This window comes from Oncorhynchus mykiss, chromosome 1, assembly GCF_057628025.1.
Source record: "Oncorhynchus mykiss isolate SJ-2025 chromosome 1, ASM5762802v1, whole genome shotgun sequence".
NCBI classification, from domain to species: domain Eukaryota; kingdom Metazoa; phylum Chordata; class Actinopteri; order Salmoniformes; family Salmonidae; genus Oncorhynchus; species Oncorhynchus mykiss.
This window is the reverse complement of record NC_143022.1, coordinates 39,345,800-39,370,844: the sequence shown is the minus strand read 5'-3', so window position 1 is coordinate 39,370,844 and position 25,045 is coordinate 39,345,800. Positions and strand designations below refer to the sequence as shown.

The window sequence follows — 25,045 nt, the reverse complement described above, 5'->3', positions numbered from 1 at the left end:
TATAGTCACCTCCCAAATTATTGGCACACGTAAAGATTAACATAAATAATACAATATTAAGCTATATTGTCTGCTCTAAACATTTTGACAATTATTTTATTTCATACTAATACAATGGCAGTCAAAAACGTGATTTATTTTAATATATATATATATATATACATATATTTCCACGCTATGAGGTTGGAATAATACTGTGAAAGTGTGAAAATTATGATAGTGACCTTTTCGTGTAAGAGCTGTTTGAAAAAACCACCTGAAATTTCAGCCTGTTGTGGTGGGATGGAGTTTTGGCCTGCCTGGTGACATCAATTGGTCTATTAATATTAACTAAACAGAGATTCATTTTAAAAGTAAAATGTTACTGCAGATTCAATTTTGTTTTAATTGAATTACATGAATCTTTAGGGGTGCCAAAATCAATCTATTTGAGAAAAAACAGTATTACCTGTTAAACAAAATCTCTTTCTCTGAGCAATTGTATTAGTATAAAATAATATAATTTATATTTTTTTGCATTCAATATAGCTCAGTATTTGTATTATTTATTTTATCAAGGGTACCAACCATTTTGGAGGTGACTATGCTTTAAGGACTTCAATCAAAGCAATCGTTTTTTTAATCTCTTCCCTTTGTAGTGCTGCAATACTTCAGCCAATACTGATAGAATGTAATTTCAGTGAAGCAGACATTTACGAGTGTGATGCATGAAATGGAGTTGGGTTGTGCAGTGTATCACAATGGATATCATCAATCAAGTGGCAATATAATTTACATTTTAAATTCTTATGAAATATACATGTTCTGATGTAGAATGCCAACCAAAAACCACACAGGTGATAAAAGTAATCAAAGATTCTCCCCGGAGAGGCAGGCTGGTGGTGGAGAGCCCAGTATCACAGATGAGTGGAGTGTCTCCAGGGTTGATCTCCCCACAGTCAGCTAGAGGTTGAAAACCAAGGTGGAAATGAAGAGTTCTATCAGTCTATGCAGCACCCATGGGAATAGCCTTTATTACAGGGGAAGTTCTAGAAGATGAGTCTCAGTGAGAAACACCCAGCTCAATGGAGACTTGGAGGCGGAATATTATAGGGATATATTTTTGTAATCTGGGATACTTTGGATACATCATTTTTGGGGGGATACATGCCAAAATTATCTCAGTGAAAAAATGTGTTATGTAGTGAGTTGATTATTATGTTACGCATTTGCAGTATGACAGTATAACTTTTCTGATTAAAACCTTTTTAACCATGCTAAAAACAGCATGCTAACGTGAACACAACCGTACCATCTATCATCTACTCTATGTGCCATCAACCTCCTAAACTCATCCTCAAAATGTCTTTGAAATTGGAGCAGGTGTACTGTTTTACTGTGTCGCCTAGCTGGGCTGAAACAAGAGGAACAGCCTAGTCCCATGGCACTCCTATAATTTATGTGGAGAATATTAAACACCAAGCGCTATTGATCTCCCTCTCTTTATGTGACGTCCTCCTGCTGGGAATAGCTGCTGAGGCCTTGTTAGGCACCCACCAGAGGAAGGAGAGATCCTGTCAAGATTTTTTTCAGAGGGACCTCAACACTTTGGTCTCGTTGTATCCGCAATGTCAAACCCTACACATTAAGCCCTCATCTTTTTTACAGGCTCAGTCTATATTTATTGTGCATAAATATAGACTGTAGGGAAAAGGGATAGATTATCTATTGTAGATATGGTACAATGTCAGAAGTGGTAAAATATAGTAAAATATAGCTACAGGTGAACTGTAACGATACACTGCTTTGGCGTTAGGGAGATGAAAATGTTCCAAAATATCAGCTAAAATATGGATACCATTAAAAGCAATATCAAATGATGTTTATTCAGGGAAGGGATTATATGTCAGTGAAAAAAAGTAAATAGTAAACACTTCAAAATGCATAGATGAATTTAATATAATGCAGGATACTGTTTACACATTTTGGTTATCCGAAGCCCATTACCGGTCGCCATTTAACATTTATCCAGAGTGCATGAAGCTTTACAGGCTCTGGAACTCACTTTTTGTGTATCTGTACATTACTATTCATATTTTTAACAACTTCAACTTCTACTTTACTACATTCCTAGTAAAAATATTGTACTTTTTACTCTACACATTTTCGCTGACACCCAAAAGTACTCATTAATAGCAGGACAAGAACATGGTCGAATTCACACACTTATCAAGAGAACATCCCTGGTCATCCCTACTGCCTCTGATCTGGCAGACTCACTTAATGCAAATGCTTTGTTTGTAAATTATGTCTGCATTTTTTACTGTGTCCCTGGCTATCTGTAAATTGAAAAAAAAAGAATTTGTGCCATTTGGTTTGCTTAATATTAGCAATCTGAAAATGTTATGCTTTTACTTTTGATACTTAAATATATTTTTTAATTACATTTACTTTTGATTCATACAGTAAGTGTATTTAAAACCAAATACTTTTAGACTTTTACACAATTAGCATTTTATTGGGCGACTTTCACCTTTACGTGAGTCATTTTCTATGACGCCATCTTAACTTTTACTTGTCAGGCAATTGGGTACTTTTCCCACCACTATTTGAGATACTCTTTAAAGTTTCAGAAGTTATCGGGAGATGGGCAGGGACTTCGCTGTCCTGACATTACGGTGAAAATTGTTCCATCATCGGCATGCTAGGACAGAGAATAGCTTTGACAAGGATGAGCGGGAACTGCCCTTCCAATAGGGTGGCAGGGCCAAGAGACCAGAGGTGGCAGAACAGAGTGTTTCAGTTGGGGTGTAGGGTTTGACCACAGTTCCCATTGCTGCTGCATAGGCAAGCACCAAGGTCTTGAAGATTATGTGAGCTTCGACTGGAAGCCAGTGGAGTGTGCAGAAGAGCGTGGTGGCATGGGAGAACTTGGGAAGGTTGAACACCAGGCACCAGAGGTTTGAAGGCACAAGTGGGGAGCCCAGTCAACAGAGAGTTGCAGTAGTGTAGACGGGAAATGACAAGTGCCTAGATCAGTACCTGCTCTGCTTCCTGTGTGAGGAAAGATTATACTCTACGGCTGTTGTAGAGCGTGAACCTGCAGGAGTGAATCACTGCTTGATGTTTGCAGAGAATGACAGGGTGTTGTCCAGGGTCACGCCAAGGTTCTTTGCACTCTGGGAGGGAGACACCCTGGAGTTATCAACTGTGATGGAGATGTCTTGGAGCGGGCAGGCCTTCCCCAGGAGGAAGAGCAGCTTCATCGTGTTGAGATTGAGCCTGAGGTGGTGGGCCAACATCCAAGCTGAGATGTCTGCCAAGTATGCAGAGATGTGTCACCACCTGGGTATCAGAAGTGGAGAAGGAGAAAAGAAGTTGAGCACCATCCACATACAGTAGCAATGATAGGAGAGACCATGTGAGGATATCAAGAGCTTGGGATTATAAAGGTTCTATCCGCAAAAATATGATTCTGAGAAGGTTGGCTTTCATTTTCGAAACCCTCATTTGTTTGAATGGTGTCAGCAATTTTTATATTGTATTATTCTGAACTTAACAACATGAATTAGGGTATTTAGAGTACTGTATAGGTAGAGGACATTGAACTGAACAAGGCTATGTCAATAGCAACATTTTGACAAAAATGCCTATAGAACCTTATAGTCCCAAACTTTCGATATGACAGAGCTGAGTGCAGACAAAGATCCTCTGTTTGAAGCAAACTTCCAGGTAGAATGCAATACAGCAGTGTGCAGAGCCTGAGATGTCCCGCCCTGAGAGGATGAAGAGGACAATCTGACTGTTCATGGTGTTGAAGGCAGCAGATAGATCTATGAGGATGAGAACAGATGAGAGAGAGTCATCTTTGACAGAGCGAAGAGCCTCCCTGACAGAGGAGAGTTGTCTCAGTTGAGTGAGCTGCCTTGAAGCCTGACTGGTTAAGGTCAAGAAGATCATTCTCAGAGAGATAGCGAGAGATGTGGCCATAGACAGCACGCTCAAGTGTTTTGGAAGGAAAAGAAAGAAGGGATACTGATCTGTAGTTTTGACATCAGAGGGGTTGAGTGTTGTTTTCTTGAGGAGGGGAGCAACTGGCCATCTGAAAGTACGCAGCCAATGGTCAGGAATGAGTTGATGTGGGACATGAGGAATGGTAGATGGTCTCCAGATATTGTCAGGAGAAGGGAGGAGGAGATGGGGTCAAGTGGACAGGTTGTCTGGTGGCCGGACATCACTAGTCACAGTATTTCATCTGGAGAGAGAGAGGGGAGAAAGAGGTCAATAAATATAGTGGTTCTGTGTGAGTGGACCAGTTGACTCCGTAGCGTGAGTGAATGAGGAGCGTAGGTCATCAACCTTTTTTTCAATGTGGTTGACTAAGTCATTAGCAGAGAGGGAGTACGGAGGGAGGATTAAAAGGAAACTACCCTTTTTTTCAATTTTCACCAAAAAATGACGGACCCAAATTTAACCGCCTGTAGCTCAGGACCTGAAGCAAGGATATGCGTGTTCTTGATACCATTTGAAAGGAAACACGTTGAAGTTTTTGAAAATGTGAAATGGATGTAGGAGAATATAACACATTAGATCCAATCAAAGATAATACAAAGAAAAAACATGCGTATTAATTAATTCATTAATAATATACAGTACCAGTCAAAAGTATGGAAACACCTATCCATTCAAGGGTCCTTTATTTTACTATTTTCTTCATTGTAGAATAACAGTGAAGACATTAAAACTATGAAATAACACATATGGAATCATTTGGTAACCAAAAAAGGGTTAAGCAAATCAAACTATATTTTATATTTGAGTTTCTTGAAAGTAGCCACCTTTTGCATTGATGACAGTTTTGCACACTTGCTATTATCTTAACCAGCTCCAAGAATTAGTCACCTGGAAAACGTTTCAATTAACAGGTGTGCCTTGTAAAAAAGTTAATGTGGAATTTCTTTCCTTCTTAATAATTTTGAGACAATCAGTTGTGATGTGACAAGGTAAAGGTGGTATACAGATTATAGCTCTATTTGGTAAAAGACCACATCCATATTATGGCAAGGACAACTCAAATAAGCAAGTCAATCCGGAAAATTTCAAGAACTTTGAAAGTTTCTTTAAGTGCAGTTGCAAAACCATCAAGCGCTATCATGAAACTGACACTCATGAGGACTGCCACAGGAAAGGAAGACCAATAGATACCTCTGCTACAGAGGATAAGTTCATTGGAGTTACCTGAACTTCAGATTCCAGCCCAAATCATGTATGATTCTCACCGTAAAGCATGGAGGAGGAGGTGTGAAAGTGCTGTGATGTTGACACTGACTTTGATTTATTTAGAATGCAAGGCACACTTAACCAGCATGGCTACCACAGCATTCTATACCGATGCGCCATCTCATCTGGTTTGTGCTTAGTGGGACTATAATTTATTTTTCAAGGGGACAATGATCTAAAACACACCTCCAGGAGGTGGGCTATTTAACCAGGGAGAGTGATGGAGTGATAAAAAAGATGACCTGGCATCCACAATCATATGGCCTCAACCCAATAAGATGGTTTGGGATGAGATGAACCACAGAGTGAAGGAAAACCAGAATGTTGGAAAAGTATTCCTCAGGAAGCTGGTTGAGAGATTGCCAAGCATGTCATCAAGGCAAAGGGTGGCTACTTTGAAGAATCTATAATATTAAATATATTTAGATTTTCTTAACACTTTTTTGGTTACAACATGATTCCATTTACGTTATTTCATAGTTTTGATGTCTTCGCTATTATTCTACAATGTTGAAAATTTTAATAATATAGAAAAACCCTTGAATGAGTAGGTGTGTCCAAACTTTTTACTCGTACTGTATATACAGTGTATCCAGAAGTATTCATATCCCTACACTTTTTCAAAATTTTGTTACGTCACAGCCTTTTTCTAAAATGAATAAAATATTTGTTTCTCATCTATCTACACATAAAAAACTGATATGACATTTACAAAAGTATTCAGACCTTTTACTCAGTACTTTGTTGAAGAACCTTTGGCAGCTATCACAGCCTTTTACAGCCTTTTGCAGTCTTTTTGAGAACGAGGCAACAAGCATGGCATACCTCTATTTGGGGAGTTTCTCCCATTATTCTCTGCAGATCCTCTCAAGCTCTGTCAGCTTGGATGGGGAGTGTCGCTTTTCAGCTACTTTCAGGTATCTCCAGAGATGTTTTATCAGGTTAAAGTCCAGGCTCTAGCTGGGCCACTCAAGGACATTCAGAATCTTGTCCCGAAGCCACTGCCGCATTGTCTTGGCTGTATGCTTAGTGTCGTTGTCCTGTTGGAAGGTAAACATGTGACAGAGTCTTAGGTCATGACAGCTCTGGTTTTCATCAATGATCTCTCTGTACTTTGCTCTGTTCATCTTTCCCTCTATCCTCACTAATCTCCCAGTCCATGCTGCTGAAAAACATCCAAACAGCATGAAGCTGCCACCACCATGCTTCACTGTAGGGAGGGTATTGCCCAGGTCATGAGAGGAGTCTGTCACTCAGGCCAAAGAGTTCAACCTTGGTTTCATCAGACCAGAGAATCTTGTTTCTCAGGGTCTGAGTCCTTTAGGTGTCTTTTTTCTGAAAAAAACTATTTTCACTTTGTCAACATGGGGAATTGTGTGTAGATTCACAAAGATTTTTAACCAGCCATGCTGGTTAAGTTTGCCTTTAATTCTAAAAATATAATTGACAGTGTCACCAGCAAAGCACCCCCACACCATCACACCTCCTCCTCCATGCTTAACGGTGGGAACCACACATGGAGATGTCATCCATCACCTACTCTGCATCTCACAAAGACACGGTTGTTGGAACCAAAAATCTAAAATTTGAACTCAGAACAAAGGACAGATTTACTCCGGTCAAATGTTCATTGGTCCTGTTTTTTGGCCCAAATAAGTCTCTTCTTATTATTGGTGTCCTTTAGTAGCGGTTTCTTTGAAGCAATTTGACCTTGAAGGCCTGATTCACGCAGTCTCCTCTGAACAGTTGATGTTGAGACTGAACTCTGTTAAGCATTTATTTATTTTTGCTGCATTTTCTGAGGCTGGTAACTAATGAACTTATCCTCTGCAGCAGAGGTAACTCTGGGTTTTCCTTTATTGTGGAGATCCGCATAAGAGCCAGTTTCATCATAGTGCTTCATGGTTTTGCAACTGCACTTGAAGAAACTGTCAAAGTTCTTGACATTTTTCGGATTGACTGACCTTCATGTCTTAAAGTAATGATGGAGTGTTGTTTATCTTTGCTTATTTGAGTTGTTCTTGCCATAATATGGACTTGGTATTTTACCAGATAGGGCTATCTTCTGTATACCACCCTTACCTTGTCACAACATAAATGACTGGCTCAAACTCATTAATAAGGACTGAAATTCCACAAATTAACTTTTAACAAAAAACAGCACGTTGTATCACTTTTTATTGATCTCTATAAGGCTTTTGATACAGTTGATCATGCTATACTGAGTCAGAGATTGTCAAGCTTGGGTCTTTCAGAACATGCAGTTGCATGGTTTGCTAACCATCTGTCTGATAGAACTCAGGAAACTCAATTTGATGGGCTCATGTCTGTTACATTATCTGTCTGTAATGGTTTGCCCCAGAGCTCTGCACTTGGTCCCCTCTTATAAACTATTTATATACTGTAAATAATTTAGACAAATGTAAAAAATGCGCAACTTCACTTTTATGCGGAAGATACTGTTATTTATTGTTTTGCCTTGTCTCTCACAAAAGCTTTCCAGATCTTGCAAATTTCTTTTTATGCTGTTCAACATACCTTGTGTCAATTGAAGCTTATCTACAATACTGACAAAACTCAACTAATGGTGTTTCCGGAAGCAAGAAATAGACCTCTGAACCTTTCACCTATTACTACCTGTCAGGGAAATGAGATTGAGGCTGTAACCTTATATAAATATCTTGGAATTTTAGTTGATGATGGACTCTCCTTTAAATTGCATATTTAACAATTTACAAAAAATTGAAGTTGACTTTAGGATTAAGAATGTTTTTCTTTTGAAGCCAGAAAAAGGCTATCAGCTACATTTATGCCTTTACTAGACCATAGGGATATTTTATATATGAATGCTTCCGCTCAGTGTTTGAAATCAATTGACACCCTTTACCATGGAGCATTGATATTTATTTTAAACTGCAAAACCCTTACGCACCACTGCACTCTATTTAGAAGGGTTGGATGACCTTCTCTAGTCAATCGTAGGCTCAGTCGCTGTTATACTTTTATTTACAAATCCATTTTGCGTTTAGTATTTTTATTGTTCAGACATGTGGTGGCTACTCTCTTCGTTCGTAGGACTTTATCCTGCTAAGTGTTCCAAATATCCAAACTGAATTTGGTAAAAGGGCTTTTATGTACACTGCATATCGGCTTGGAACGCCTTACAAAATACTTTCAAACTGGAAGAACTTGTCCCAATTGGTGTATTTAAATCATTGATTAAGGATTTTTGAGGCTGATTCCCTGACCTGTCAATGCTTTAATTTGTTGTTTAATTACTTTGTTTTACTCTTGTGAATTCTATGATTATTTACTAGATTACCTGTAATTGTGTAATGACTTGGTGCTGCCTACCTTGCCCAGGACGCTCTTGAAAAAGAGATTTCAAATCTTTATTAGCCCTTCCTTGTTAAATAAAGGTTAAATAAAATGTTAAAAAACAAAGCACACCTGCTAATTGAAATGCATTCCAAGTGACTACCCTCATGAAGCTGGTTGAGACAATGCCAAAAGTGTGCAAAGCTGTCATCAAGTCGTCTACTGCAGCGATAGCCTGCAAAGTAATGTCATACTTTCCAGGTCCATAACCAAACAGTTCGAACTACTAATTTTAAAAATGTCTCTCTCCAGAAATAAGTCTCTCACTGTTGCCGCCTGCTACCGACCCCCCTCAGCTCCCAGCTGTGCCCTGGACACCATTTGTGAATTGATCACCCCCCATCTAGCTTCAGAGTTTGTTCTGTTAGGTGACCTAAACTGGGATATGCTTAAGTTGAAACTCTGGAGCAGTATTTCATTTTTGGATGAAAAACGTTCCCGTTTTAAACAAGATATTTTGTCACGAAAAGATGCTCGACTATGTATATAATTGACAGCTTTGGAAAGAAAACACCCTGACGTTTCCAAAACTGCAAAGATATTATCTGTGAGTGCCAAAGAACTGATGCTACAGGCAAAACCAAGATGAAATTTCAAACAGGAAGTGAGCAAAATTTTTGAGGCGCTGTTTTCCATTGTCTCCTTATATGGCTGTGAATGCGCAAGGAATGAGCCTACACTTTCTGTCGTTTCCCCAAGGTGTTTGCAGCATTGTGACGTATTTGTAGGCATATCATTGGAAGATTGACCATAAGAGACCACATTTACCAGGTGTCCGCCTGGTGTCCTGCGTCGAAATTGGTGCGTAATCTCCAGCTGCAAGTATTCTTCCATGTGATTCAGAGGAGAAACCAGACTTCCACGAACGATATATCATCGAAGAGATATGTGAAAAACACCTTGAGGATTGATTCTAAACAACGTTTGCCATGTTTCAGTCGATATTATGGAGTTAATTTGGAAAAAAGTTTGGCGTTTTGATGACTGAATTTTTTTTTTTTGGTAGCCAAACGTGATGAACAAAACGGAGCGATTTCTCCTACACAAATAATCTTTTTGGAAAATCTGAACATTTGCTATCTAACTGAGAGTCTCCTCATTGAAAACATCCAAAGTTCTTCAAAGGTAAATGATTTTATTTGAATGCTTTTCTTGTTTTTGTGAAAATGTTGCCCGCTGAATGCTACGCTAAATGCTACGCTAGCTATCAATACTCTTACACAAATGCTTGTTTTGCTATGGTTGAAAAGCATATTTTGAAAATCTGAGATGACAGTGTTGTTAACAAAAGGCTAAGCTTGAGAGCTAGCATATTTATTTCATTTAATTTGTGATTTTCATGAATAGTTAACGTTGCGTTATGGTAATGGACTTGAGGCTGTATTTACGATCCCGGATCCGGGATGGCTAGTACAATCTACAATCTAAGCTAAATGCCCTCAATCTCACACAAATCATCAAGGAACCCACCAGGTACAACCCTAAATCTGTAAACAAGGGCACCCTCATAGACGTCACCCTGACCAACTGGCCCTCCAAATACACCTCCGCTGTCTTCAACCAGGATCTCAGCGATCACTGCCTCATTGCCTTTATCTGCTACGGATCCGCAGTCAAACGACTACCCCTCATCACTGTCAAACGCTCCCTAAAACACTTCTGCGAGCAGGCCTTTCTAATCGACCTGGCCCGGGTATCCTGGAAGGATATTGACCTCATCCCGTCAGTTGAGGATGCCTGGTCATTCTTTAGAAATAAACTTCCTCACCATTTTAGATAAACATGCTCCGTTCAAAAAATGCAGAACTAAGAACAGATATAGCCCTTAGTTCACTCCAGACCTGACTGCCCTCGACCAGCACAAAAACATCCTGTGGCGGACTGCAATAGCATCGAATAGTCCCCGCGATATGCAACTGTTCAGGGAAGTTAGGAACCAATACACACAGTCAGTCAGGAAAGCCAAGGCCAGCATCTTCAGGCAGAAATTTGCATCCTGTAGCTCTAACTCCAAAAAGTTCTGGGACACTATAAAGTGGAGAACAAGAGCACCTCCTCCCAGCTGCCAGCTGCCCACTGCACTGAGGCTAGGTAACACGGTCACCACCGATAAATCCATGATTATTGAAAACTTCAACAAGCATTTCTCAACGGCTGGCCATGCCTTCCTCCTGGCTACTCCAACCTCGGCCAACAGCCCCCCCCCCCGCAGCTACTCGCCCAAGCCTCTCCAGGTTCTCCTTTACCCAAATCCAGATAGCAGATGTTCTGAAAGAGCTGCAAAACCTGGACCTGTACAAATCAGCTGGGCTTGACAATCTGGACCCTCTATTTCTGAAACTATCCGCCGCCATTGTCGCAACCCCTATTACCAGCCTGTTCAACCTCTCTTTCATATCGTCTGAGATCCCCAAGGATTGGAAAGCTGCCGCAGTCATCCCCCTCTTCAGAGGGGGAGACACCCTGGACCCAAACTGTTACAGACCTATATCCATCCTGCCCTGCCTATCTAAGGTCTTCTAAAGCCAAGTCAACAAACAGGTCACTGACCATCTCGAATCCCACCGTACCTTCTCCGCTGTGCAATCTGGTTTCCGAGCCGGTCACAGGTGCACCTCAGCCACGCTCAAGGTACTAAACGATATCATAACCGCCATCGATAAAAGACAGTCCTGTGCGGCCGTCTTCATCGACCTGGCCAAGGCTTCGACTCTGTCAATCACCATATTCTTATCGGCAGACTCAGTAGCCTCCGTTTTTCTAATGACTGACTTGCCTGGTTCACCAACTACTTTGCAGACAGAGTTCAGTGTGTCAAATTGGAGGGCATGTTGTCCGGTCCTCTGGCAGTCTCTATGGGGGTGCCACAGGGTTCAATTCTCGGGCCGACTCTTTTCTCTGTATATATCAATGATGTTGCTCTTGCTGCGGGCGATTCCCTGATCCACCTCTACGCAGACGACCCCATTCTGTATACTTCCGGCCCTTCCTTGGACACTGTAAACTCTCCTTCCAGACTCATATCAAACATCTCCAATCTAAAATCAAATCTAGAGTCGGCTTTCTATTCCGCAACAAAGCCTCCTTCACTTACGCCGCCAAACTTACCCTAGTAAAACTGACTATCCTACCGATCTTCGACTTCGGCGATGTCATCTACAAAATAGCTTCCAATAAACTGGATGCAGTTTATCACAGTGCCATCCGTTTTGTTACTAAAGCACCTCTTATACCACCCACCACTGCGACCTGTATGCTCTAGTCGGCTGGCCCTTGCTACATATTCGTCGCCAGACCCACTGGCTCCAGGTCATCTACAAGTCCATGCTAGGTAAAGCTCCGCCTTATCTCAGTTCACTGGTCACGATAGCAACACCCACCCGTAGCACGCGCTCCAGCCGGTGTATCTCACTGATCATCCCTAAAGCCAACACCTCATTTGGCCGCCTTTCGTTCCAGTTCTCTGCTGCCTGTGACTGGAACGAATTGCAAAAATCGCTGAACGCTGCAGCTGTACATAGTTTATCGGTAAATAGCCCACCCAATTGACCTACCTCATCCCCATACTGTTTATATTGATTTACTTTTCTGCTCTTTTGCACACCAGTATCTCTACCTGTACATGACCATCTGATCATTTATCACTCCAGTGTTAATCTGCAAAATTGTAATAATGCCTTTTGCACACAATGTATATAGACTCTCTTTTTTTTTTTACTTGTTAATTGTTTACTCCATGTGTAACTCTCTGTTGTCTGTTCACACTGCTATGCTTTATCTTGGCCAGGTCGCAGTTGTAAATGATAGGCTAGTTGAGAACAAGTTATCTGGTTTTATAAAGGTGAAATAAAAAATAAAAAATAAAACAATTTGAAGAAAGTCACATAAAACATGTGTTTTACATTTTTTATGTTACTACATGACTCTATATGTTATTTCATAGTTTTGATGACCTCACTATTATTCTACAATGTAGAAAATATGGCATCATGAAGAAAAACCCTGGAATGAGTCAGTGTGTCCAGACATTTGACTGGTACTGTATATGCAGTTTAGCAGGCGTTTTTATCAAAAGCGACTTACAGTCACGCAAGCAAACATTTTACGTATGGGTGGTCCCAGGAATGGAACCCCACTACCGTGGTCGTTACAAGTGCCATGCTCTACCAACTGAGTTAGATTGAAGGAAAAATCTGTTACAGGTGTTTGAAAAATGCAAAATTCAATGAATTCAGGAGTTCACATACTTCCTGCCCCCTCTAAAATAATGGGTGACTGATTCCCCTGGCCAGAGGCTTGAAAGTCAGAGTGAAGGAAAGTGGCTTTAGCAGCGGATACAGAGGAGGAAGAAGAAAAATACAATGAAAAATTACTATTTCATAATTCTGTGGTCTTATCTTCATTTTGTATTACTAAAATATCTGCCCTATCACAAGAAGATTATTTCATGCCTGTACATAACAGTTTATATCTGACGCCAATCTCTTCAATGGTCTCCAGGCAGGAATAAAACCCATACACCCACCAGCAGCCTCACATCATAGCCTCACACTACGTCCTTTGGAGAAGACTAGATTATGTATGCTACCCAATACTGGCCATATCTGACTGTAACCCTGACAATCAGATATGATCAAAACATGTATTACAATGATAAGCAACCCAAACCACAAAAAAATGTGCTAGGCTATATAATTGAAAGGAATAAACAACTATCATAAAGTAAATTGAATAAAAATAGTAATAACAGCATTTAAATGGAAATGAAGAAGAATCCAGTAGCTACTCTTGTATTAAGTGAGCAGAAAAGGAGAATATTTTTGGCTAAATTGAGAAAAGAATTCCCTTGAGGCCTAGCTGTTAATGCAGTGTGGAAATGGGTGCAGATTAAAGCTTACTTTGTCAAGGCTTTAGCTGTTGTAGCTGTTTGCATGCTACTGTAGGGTACGCACACACACATTTTTGGCACCCTTGATAAAGATGAGCAAAAAAAATACTGTCTAATATAAATACAAATACTTAGCTATATTGTATGCAAAAACTAAACATGGCGGTGTTTTCCTTATCAATCTCACTGGAATAAAGACCTCCTCCATTCCTGCCGTTATTGAAAGAGATTGTGATACCTCACATCTCAAAATAGGGCTACTTAATGTTAGATCCGTCACTTCAAAGGCAGTTATAGTCAATGAGCTAATCACTGATCATAATCTTGATGTTTTTTATTTATTTTTATTTATTTTACCTTTATTTAACCAGGCAAGTCAGTTAAGAACAAATTCTTATTTTCAATGACGGCCTGGGAACAGTGGGTTAACTGCCTGTTCAGGGGCAGAACGACAGATTTGTACCTTGTCAGCTCGGGGGTTTGAACTCGCAACCTTCCGGTTACTAGTCCAACGCTCTAACCACTAGGCTACCCTGCCGCCCCATGTGATTGGCCTGACTGAAATATGGCTTAAGCCTTATGAATTTACTATGTTAAATGAGGCCTCACCTTACACTAGTGACCATATCCCCCGTGCATTCCGCAAAGGCGGAGGTGTTGCTAACATTTATGATAGCAAATTTCAATTCACAAAAACCCCCAGATGTTTTCGTCTTTTGAGCTTCTAGTCATGAAATATATGCAGCCTAATCAATCACTTTTTATAGCTACTGTTTACAGGCCTCCTGGGCCATATGCAACATTCCTCACTGAGTTCCCTGAATTCCTATCAGACCTTGTAGTCATGGCAGATAATATAAAAATGTTTTGGTGACTTTAATATTCACATGGAAAAGTCCACAGACCCACTCCAAATGGCTTTCGGAGCCATCATCGACTCAGTGGGTTTTGTACAACATGTCTCCGGACCTACTCCGGACCTACCACAGCCATACTCTGGACCTAGTTTTGTGCCGTGGAATAAATGTTGTGGATCTTAATGTTTTTCCAATTAATCCTGGACTATGGAACCACAATGTTATTGTTTGCAATCGCAACAAATAATCTGCTCAGACCCCAACCCAGGATCATCAAAAGTTGTGCTATAAATTCTCGGACAACCCAAAGATTCATAGATGCTCTTCCAGACTCCCTCCGCCTACCCAAGGACGTCAGAGTACAAAAATCAGTTAAACACCTAACTGAGGAACTCAATTTAATAACCTTGCGCAATACCCTAGATGCACACCAAACTGGAAGTCTCCGACTAGCTTGGAAAGACAGTACCCTGCAGTATCGAGGAGCCCTCACTGCTGCTCGATCATCCTATTTTTCCAACTTAATTGAGGAAAAGAAGAACAATCCAAAATGTATTTTTGATACTGTCGCAAAGCTAACTAAAAAGCAGCATTCCCCAAGAGAGGATGGCTTTCACTTCAGCAGTGATAAATTCATTAACTTCTTTGAGCTGCACACTGGACCCTATTCCAACTAAACTACTGAAAGAACTGCTTCCTGTGCTTGGCCCTCCTATGTTGAACATAATAAATGGCTCTCTATCCACCGGATGTGTACCAAACTCACTAAAAGTGGCAGTAATAAAGCCTCTCTTGCAAAAGCCAAACCTTGACCCAGAAAATATAAAAAACTATCGGCCTATATCTAATCTTCCATTCCTCTCAAAAATTTTAGAAAAGGCTGTTGCGCAGCAACTCACTGCCTTCCTGAAGACAAACAATGTATACGAAATGCTTCAGTCTGGTTTTAGACCCAATCATAGCACTGAGACTGCTCTTGTGAAGGTGGTAAATTACCTTTTAATGGCATCAGACCGAGGCTCTGCATCTGTCCTCGTGCTCCTAGACCTTAGCAGAAATGCTTGTTCTAGGTCCCAAGAAACAAAGAGATCTTCTGTTGAATCTGACAATTAATCTTAATGGTTGTACAGTCGTCTCAAATAAAACTGTGAAGGACCTCGGCGTTACTCTGGACCCTGATCTATCTTTTGAAGAACACATCAAGACTGTTTCAAGGACAGCTTTTTTCCATCTACGTAACATTGCAAAAATCTGAAACGTTCTGTCCAAAAATGATGCAGAAAAATTAATACATGCTTTTGTCACTTCTATATTAGACTACTGCAATGCTCTACTTTCCGGCTACCCAGATAAAGCACAAAATAAACTTTAGTTAGTGCTAAATACGGCTGCTAGAATCCTGACTAGAACCAAAACATTTGATCGTATTACTCCAGTGCTAGTCTCCCTACACTGGCTTCCTGTCAAGGCAAGGGCAGATTTCAAGGTTTTACTGCTAACCTACAAAGCATTACATGGGCTTGCTCCTACCTATCTCTCTAATTTGGTCCTGCCGTACATACCTACACATGCGCTATGGTCACAAGACGCAGGCCTCCTAATTTTCCCTAAAATTTCTAAGCAAACAGCTGGAGGCAGGGCTTTCTCCTATAGAGCTCCATTTACAGTGCCTTGCGAAAGTATTCGGCCCCCTTGAACTTTGCGACCTTTTGCCACATTTCAGGCTTCAAACATAAAGATATAAAACTGTATTTTTTTGTGAAGAATCAACAACAGGTGGGACACAATCATGAAGTGGAACGACATTTATTGGATATTTCAAACTTTTTTAACAATTCAAAAACTGAAAAATTGGGCATGCAAAATTATTCAGCCCCTTTACTTTCAGTGCAGCAAACTCTCTCCAGAAGTTCAGTGAGGATCTCTGAATGATCCAATGTTGACCTAAATGACTAATGATGATAAATACAATCCACCTGTGTGTAATCAAGTCTCCGTATAAATGCACCTGCACTGTGATAGTCTCAGAGGTCCGTTAAAAGCGCCGAGAGCATCATGAAGAACAAGGAACACACCAGGCAGGTCCGAGATACTGTTGTGAAGAAGTTTAAAGCCGGATTTGGATACAAAAAGATTTCCCAAGCTTTAAACATCCCAAGGAGCACTGTGCAAGCGATAATATTGAAATGGAAGGAGTATCAGACCACTGCAAATCTACCAAGACCTGGCCATCCCTCTAAACTTTCAGCTCATACAAGGAGAAGACTGATCAGAGATGCAGCCAAGAGGCCCATGATCACTCTGGATGAACTGCAGAGATCTACAGCTGAGGTGGGAGACTCTGTCCATAGGACAACAATCAGTCGTATATTGCACAAATCTGGCCTTTATGGAAGAGTGGCAAGAAGAAAGCCATTTCTTAAAGATATCCATAAAAAGTGTTGTTTAAAGTTTGCCACAAGCCACCTGGGAGACACACCAAACATGTGGAAGAAGGTGCTCTGGTCAGATGAAACCAAAATTGGCAACAATGCAAAACGTTTGGCGTAAAAGCAACACAGCTCATCACCATGAACACACCATCCCCACTGTCAAACATGGTGGTGGCAGCATCATGGTTTGGGCCTGCTTTTCTTCAGCAGGGACAGGGAAGATGGTTAAAATTGATGGGAAGATGGATGGAGCCAAATACAGGACCATTCTGGAAGAAAACCTGATGGAGTCTGCAAAAGACCTGAGACTGGGACGGAGATTTGTCTTCCAATAAGACAATGATCCAAAACATAAAGCAAAATCTACAATGGAATGGTTCAAAAATAAACATATCCAGGTGTTAGAATGGCCAAGTCAAAGTCCAGACCTGAATCCAATCGAGAATCTGTGGAAAGAACTGAAAACTGCTGTTCACAAATGCTCTCCATCCAACCTCACTGAGCTCGAGCTGTTTTGCAAGGAGGAATGGGAAAAAATGTCAGTCTCTCGATGTGCAAAACTGATAGAGACATACCCCAAGCGACTTACAGCTGTAATCGCAGCAAAAGGTGGCGCTACAAAGTATTAACTTAAGGGGGCTGAATAATTTTGCACGCCCAATTTTTCAGTTTTTGATTTGTTAAAAAAGTTTGAAATATCCAATAAATGTCGTTCCACTTCATGATTGTGTCCCACTTGTTGTTGATTCTTCACAAAAAATTAAGTTTTATATCTTTATGTTTGAAGCCTGAAATGTGGCAAAAGGTCGCAAAGTTCAAGGGGGCCGTATGCATATAATTGACAGCTTTGGAAATAAAACACCCTGACGTTTCCAAATCTGCAAAGATATTATCTGTGAGTGCCACAGAACTGATGCAACAGGCGAAACAAAGATGAAATTTCAAACAGGAAGTGCTCCAGATTTTGGAGGCGCTGTGTTCCAATGTCTCCTTATATGGCTGTGAATGCGCAATGAATGAGCCTACACTTTCTGTCGTTTCCCCAAGGTGTTTGCAGCATTGTGACGTATTTGTAGGCATATCATTGGAAAATTGACCATAAGAGACTACATTTACCAGGTGTCCGCCTGGTGTCCTCCGTCGAAATTGGTGCGCAATCTCCAGCTGCAGGCATTTTTCCACGTCGTTCAGAGGAGAAACCAAACTTCCACGAGGGATATATCATCGAATAGATATGTGAAAAACACCTTGAGGATTGATTCTAAACAACGTATGCTATGTTTCTGTCGATATTATGAAGTTAATTTGGAAAAAAGTTTGGCGTTATAATGACTGGATTTTCATTTTTTTTTTCTTAGCCAAACGTGATGAACAAAACGGAGCGATTTCTCCTACACAAATAATATTTTTGGAAAAACTGAACATTTGCTATCTAACTGAGAGTCTCCTCATTGAAAACATCCGAAGTTCTTCAAAGGTAAATGATTTTATTTGAATGCTTTTCTTGTTTTTGTGAAAATGTTGCGTGCTGAATGCTAGGCTTAATGCTATGCTAGCTATCAATACTCTTACACAAATGCATGTTTTGCTATGGTTGAAAATCATATTTTGAAATTCTGAGATGACAGTGTTGTTAACAAAAGGCTAAGCTTGAGAGCCAATATATTTATTTCATTTCATTTGCGATTTTCATGAATAGTTAACGTTGCGTTATGGTAATGCGCTTGAGGCTATAATTACGTTCCCGGATACGGGATTGCTCGTCGCAACAGGTTTTAATGCAGCTGGTGGCCACACCAGATACTGACTGTTACTTTTGATTTTGACCACCCTTTGTTCAGGGACACATTATTCCATTTCTGTTAGTCACATGTCTGTGGAACTTGTTCAGTTTATGTCTCGGTTGTTGAATCTTATCTTCATTCAAATATTTACACATGTTAAGTTTGCTGAAAATAAATGCCGTTGACAATGAGAGGACTTTTGTTTTCAATTCTAAATGTAGTTAAACATTTTAACATCTGAGAAAGTTGTCGGATCAACAATATTATTCCGTTATGAATCAAGTCTTCGGTTTTGACACTTTCAAAAAATCTCCTCCCTACAGCTGGAACGGTTACAGCCTTGATTAGACAATGTTTTACCGAGAGAGAGAGTTATACAAATATACAATACTCCCCTCCCCCATAAATGCAGTTTAGAATTCAAGAACATGGAGAAATGTTTTCTCCCTTAACTGGTGACGAAAATAACCTTGCAGGACTCACCAGTTTAAATGTTAAGATGCATTTCCAAAAGATCTTGGTTTACGTGCAAAACTGGGGCTTAGCTGAATATCCCTGACATGAATAATTCCCTCTGAATAAAAGTGATATCTCGTATTGCTGCAAAATCTACTTTTAACAAGTTCTCATGTAAATGCATTTTGCTTTGCTGCGTTGCATTTTTTTTATATGTTTGAAATAAGAAACGGGGAGCCTTTATTTATTCACTTTCAAGAAGTAAACAAATAAGGAGAGGGTAAACATTCATGCCATGGCTTTGAAAAGGTAGTCTGCCAGGAAAACACTGCATGGATATGGAGGCAGATAACAACACAAACAGAGTATCGGCTTGTATACAGTACATGTGGTAACGAGGTCAATGGAACAGTGGCAGCTCTATCATTAGGGTTTTAAGGGCAGCACCCCACTAAAAAGGTTATTCAGTTGTCTCCATAGGAGAACCCTTTGAATAACAATTTTTGGTTCCAGGTAGAACACTTTTGGGTTCCATGTACAACAGAGAGTTCTATATGGAACCCAGAAGGGTTCTGGAACCAAAAAGGGTTACCCTATTAGGACAGCCAAAGAACACACTGGGAACAATTTTTTCTAAGAGTGTAGTCAGTCACAAGTAACAGTATGGTGAAACAAAGTTCACTCAAGCGCTTCTTCAAAAAGCCAAAGTTGGAGGATGAAGAAATAACACCTGCTTGAAAACCTCTATCAGCCAAGCCCAATCTGTCAATCTCTCAGTCCATGAGGAGGCTAGCATGTCAGCCCCGTGAAGAGGTTCGCATGGCTACTGCTTCGACTTCCACAACCCAGCTAGCTCACCATCTCCCGGCCCTGCCTCATCATGGTGAGCATGTAATCACCAGTTCACCTGCGGATTTGTCTGCAGTTGACAAACCACCCACACAACCAAAAATGGAATGCTCCCCACTACAGTAATCAATGGAAAATCACAGTGTTTCTCATGGAAGTGATATGGACAGTTTTCTTGTCTACAGCTTGGCAAAGGACACTGTTTTCTATACAATATGTATACATTTCAACGAGGCCACTTTGGAAGGTTTGTTTGTTAGAAATTGACATAAGGGTTGGAAGCATATTTGTGAGGCATGTGTCAAGCACCAGGCTCACAAACCCCAATATTTTGCCCTGGATTTGAAGGCTACAGTGCAAGCCATCGCAACAAAGCCGTGGTAGAGTCATAAAACTATTTAACTGCGAGGCCATGAACTATTCATTTGTAAAGAGAAATTGTGATCACGTCAAAGTGGTTATGGACATTCTTATGCTATGCACTAAACAGGACATAGACTATGGACATACAGAGAGTAAGAGGCCCTTAATAAGGGCAACTTTCATATCCACTTTCATATACACATATTCATATCTACAAATGATCCAAAAATACAAAATTGTCTACAGCAGCTGCCCAAAGATGCAACACTGAAAGAAGCACTGCAGACCTCATGTGATAACTTGGATTTAAACTATATGTTGAGGATGCTGAATTAACCGTGTTAATTTTGCAACTGTATCGTATTGTGGAGGGGGTTCAGAACAATCCCTTTTTTTCTGAAGAGCTGCACCTCTGACATTTTCATGTTTTGGAAAAATGTTTTTTCTATTCTAAAACTGAAGCTTGCACTTCATGTAGTGACTCTTCTCCAACACAGGATGGATAAAAAAACATCCATCAGATCTTCTGCTGCAAAATGTGAAACAAACAAGAACAGGTAAGCCTGAATGCTGTTTTTTTTAAACAATTTAGCCTAATGTTTTCATGCCTGCCATGGTTGATCAGTCCTATGTGTTCGATTCAAAGTGAGCTAGGCTACTATATTCATACTCGCCTTGATACTATATGTATGATGATTTCATGTTATCATGCCTGCCTTGGTAGGCCAGGCTTATATGTTTGCTGATTCAGGTGAGCTACCTGCCAAGATATTATGTATAATGATTTCATGTTTTCATGCCTGCCTGTATATTTGTTTTTCAAAGTGAGCTATTCATTTCAAAGTGTTCATGTTTTATCTTAATGAAAAAACATTCAGGGCTTTCTTTTTCATTTCCTCCTTTCTTCTTTGTGCAAAATGCTGTTTGCCCATTTTCCGGGTGCCGAGATGGACGGACTGAACATTTCAGCCATTCTCCATATTTTGTGACAGAATAACTTTCCCCATTTTTATCACAGCACTTGTCTGATTTATAATCTCTCCCCTCTCTCTCTCTCGCTCTCTCTTGCTCTCTCTCTAAATATGTTGTTGATAGACCTGTTGTGTATTTCATTATGTTTGTTTACTGTCGGACTCAGACAGTCAGCCTGTTTTTCAAGCTGTGTTGTTCAAAGCGTTTGTGTAGTTGCGTTGCCTACTTGACAGTAACAACAGGCTTGTTTGCAAAGGGAAATGTGTGGTGTTTCTTGTCTACATTTATCATGTGTTATGCATTAAATGATGCAATGTGATTGCCCAAATTGTAACTTAAACATGTTTGGGTATGTTTGTTTATTACTTCCTGGAAAATGTTGGCCCAGTCACTTTTACGTATACCCAGCCACACAACAATTTCTGCCTATATCACTAGCGTTCACTGTGGAAAGTTCAGGAGAGAAAACTGCTCGTTATAGACACCTTTGGGGGTGCGCATCTTAGTGAACGGGGGTGGGGACAGCAAATTGAGCATGCGTCGTTTAGCTTTCCGGTGTACAGGGAGATAAAAAGCAGGAGAGGGTAATGACAGCTTGGTGAGTAAATTATGTCTCCTATGACTGCAGAATCTTTCACTAAGCATGATGACATGTAAACTCAGCAGAAAAAGAAACATCCCTTTTTCAGGACCCTGTATTTCAGAGATAATTCGTAAAAATCCAAATAACTTCACAGATCTTCATTGTAAAGGGTTTAAACACTGTTTCCCATGCTTGTTCAATGAACCATAAACAATTAATTAACATGCACCTATGGAACGGTCGTTAAGACACTAACAGCTTACAGATGATAGGCAATTAAGGTCACAGTTATGGAAACTTAGGACACTAAAGAGGCCTTTCTACAGACTCTGAAAAACACCAAAAGAAAGATACCCAGGGTCCCTGCTCATCTGCGTGAATGTGCCTTCGGCATGCTGCAAGGAGGCATGGTTCTGAATCAGGGACAACGATTGACAGCTGCCTCTGATTGAGAACCATACCAGGCCAAACATAGAAATCCCAAATCATAGAAAACAGAACATAGACAACCCACCCAACTCACGCCCTGACCATACTAAACAAAGACATAACAAAAGAACTAAGGTCAGAACGTGACAGGCTGGCTTGCTAACTAACATTATGTCATGCGTTAGGATTCATTGTTTACCTAGCTAGCTATATAGCTACGTTAATTAACAAAATACTATTGTTTTAGTGTGCCAGGGAGCAGAATAACTGATTAACTAAATGCACAACACCCATTGAATATGTTCGTAATTTAATTGTTGCCAGCAGCACAGTTTCAGTCACCAATGCTCTGGATAATATGAAAAAAGCCTACCCAGCTCTGCTATGGAAAGTAAAATGGTCATTGTGGGGTTTTCTCTCATTATGTGTCTGGGGGTAGCGAGCCAATGTTAACCAGTTAGTTTGGGTTCTTGACTGTAGTTGTGAGGTCAGAGCTTTCGGAACAACCCTACTTATTGGCCAGAGCGTAGAGTGTGCGCTCTGAACGTGAAACCACAGCGATAGGGCAAGTAATGTTTAGTGAGCTGTTTTCTCTCTCTCTTAGATGTCTGGAAGTAACTGGCAAGTTAGTGCAGAATGGTTGGATCAACCCTTAAAGAGATGGGTGGGGCTAAGGCTTAAGAGGGTGTGATCAATGCTGAATGGGTGTAGACAAAGAAGATAGCCAGCATGGCGCCGACAGAGATGGTTGCCTCACTTCGACTTTGAGGAAACTATGCAGTATTTTAGATTTTTTTATGTATCAGTTCTTACATTGTTGCCCCAGGAAATATGAAGTCTTATTACATACAGCCAGGAAGAACTATTGGACATAAGAGCAATGTCAATTTACCAACATTATGACCAGGAATATGACTTTCCTGAAGCAGATCCTCTGTTCGGACCACCACCCAGGACAATGGAGCTAAATCCAATAGGCAATCCAAAACAACGAAGCCGCAGAAGGGGCAGACGAAGCGGCCACCTGGCCAGGCTCCATAGATGTGCAAATGCACACCGCTCCCGAGTATACTACTAGCCAATGTCCAGTCTCTTGACACCAAGGTAGACGAAATTTGAGCAAGGGTTGCCTTCCAGAGAGACATCAGAGATTGTAAAATGATCTGTTTCACGGAAACATGGCTCTCTCGGGATATGTTGTCGGAATCGGAAACTAAACACTTATTTGCCTGCCCTGAGGATAATACAGTGCCACCGTTGCGGCCCGCTAACAAGGACTGGGCCCCCCTACTTTCCTTCACCGTGGCTGACGTGAGTAAAACATTTAAACGTGTCAACCCTCGCAAGGCTGCTGGCCCAGACGGCATCCCTAGCTGCGTCCTCAAAGCATGGGCAGACCAGCTGAATGGTGTGATTACGGACATATTCATTCACTCCCTATCCCAGTCTGTTGTCCCCACATGTTTCAAGATGGCTACCATTGTTCCTTTACCCGACTTGCCAAAACTATAGTTTATTAACAAGAAATGTGTGGAGTGGTTGAAAGACGAGTTTTAATGACTCCAACCTTAGACTACTTAAACTTCTGATTTCAACTGTAGACCATAAACAGGATAGTTATTGTTTCAACAGAATGACTCACTCTTGTAATCTACACATATTTATCAATTTAAACAACAGTGGTAAGAACAATGCAGCCACTCTTTCTGGATCATAGTCATAGTATACAGTGGGGAGTAATGGTGTTTGTTTCAAGGGGCCATGCTGGTTGACTTCAATTCCACACTCAGGTATATAGGGAAGGTGACATTAGATCGCCATGGGGCCGGTATATTGACCTCTCATTGTTTTTGTTTTTCTGTTTTCAGGGTGAGCTACCTGTTGTCCAGGTCAATGGAGCTGTGAGACTCCACTGAGCCCTATTGATTTTCTCACCTCTAGCTCTCCTAGGTCTACCACTTTAAATTCATCCTGTGTGCCGAGTCTGACCCCATCTCACCTATATCTACCTCTTTCCCTAAGCTCTCTACCTGCCCACTCCTCTCCTTCCCTTCGTCCTCTTTCCTCCTTTCTCCCTCCCCCACCCTCTTTTAGTGAGATTTTCAAAAAACATAAACTAGAACGCCCTTAAATGTTTTGCATAACTCAACTCAACAAACAATGTAGTTGTTGGCTATTTGTTGCTTAGAAAACACCAAGCATAATACCAATTGATTTGTTGTTCAGGGCATGAGCTGGTTCTAATGTTAGGAATGGTTCAGATAGAAATAAACATTTCTCTAGTCATGTGGAGGCAAGAGGCATAATTGAACTGTGCATTACTTTCCATGCAATAGCAAATATTCCCTGTGTGTACCTCAGCACCATGGACAGCTCCACTGGAATGGTTTTGGTTATTCTGACTGCTTTCTTTGACGCATACACAAAGCAGTGATTGAAAAGTAAACTACAATTGGCTATTACATCAGGTCATGTAATTGAAACGATAGCCAAAGCTTTTAGATTCGTATTTTAAAGGTTGTGATGCTATTCCCTGCTCTCTTGAAAGGATCATGGTGAAAAGCAGTGATGAAACCAGCCCTACTCATTTGGACCAGATCAGCGCAGTGAAGATGACCCCAGAACATTTGGGCTAGCTCTGCAGTGGCAATTCATCAAATGCTGTTTAACTCTGCTTACGTCAAATAAAGGCCATTTGGAGACACTGTTGTGGTTAATGTTGCAATTAGTATTGAACACTGCATTGAATTTCAACTCCAACATGATTCTGTCTGAGGCAGAGGCAATTTTAGAAT

At 40.6% G+C, this 25,045-nt stretch overlaps 1 long non-coding RNA gene across 1 annotated transcript in view; it reads right to left on the bottom strand.

The window, feature by feature from the left end:
- Positions 1 to 1,848: 1,848 nt before the first annotated feature.
- Positions 1,849 to 25,045, bottom strand: part of LOC110522363 (uncharacterized) — a 50,558-nt gene continuing 27,361 nt past the window's right edge. Inside the window, exon 3 of the long non-coding RNA XR_002473300.3 lies at positions 1,849 to 4,234. This is a non-coding gene — a long non-coding RNA (uncharacterized LOC110522363). The remainder of the gene's footprint in view (positions 4,235 to 25,045) is intronic.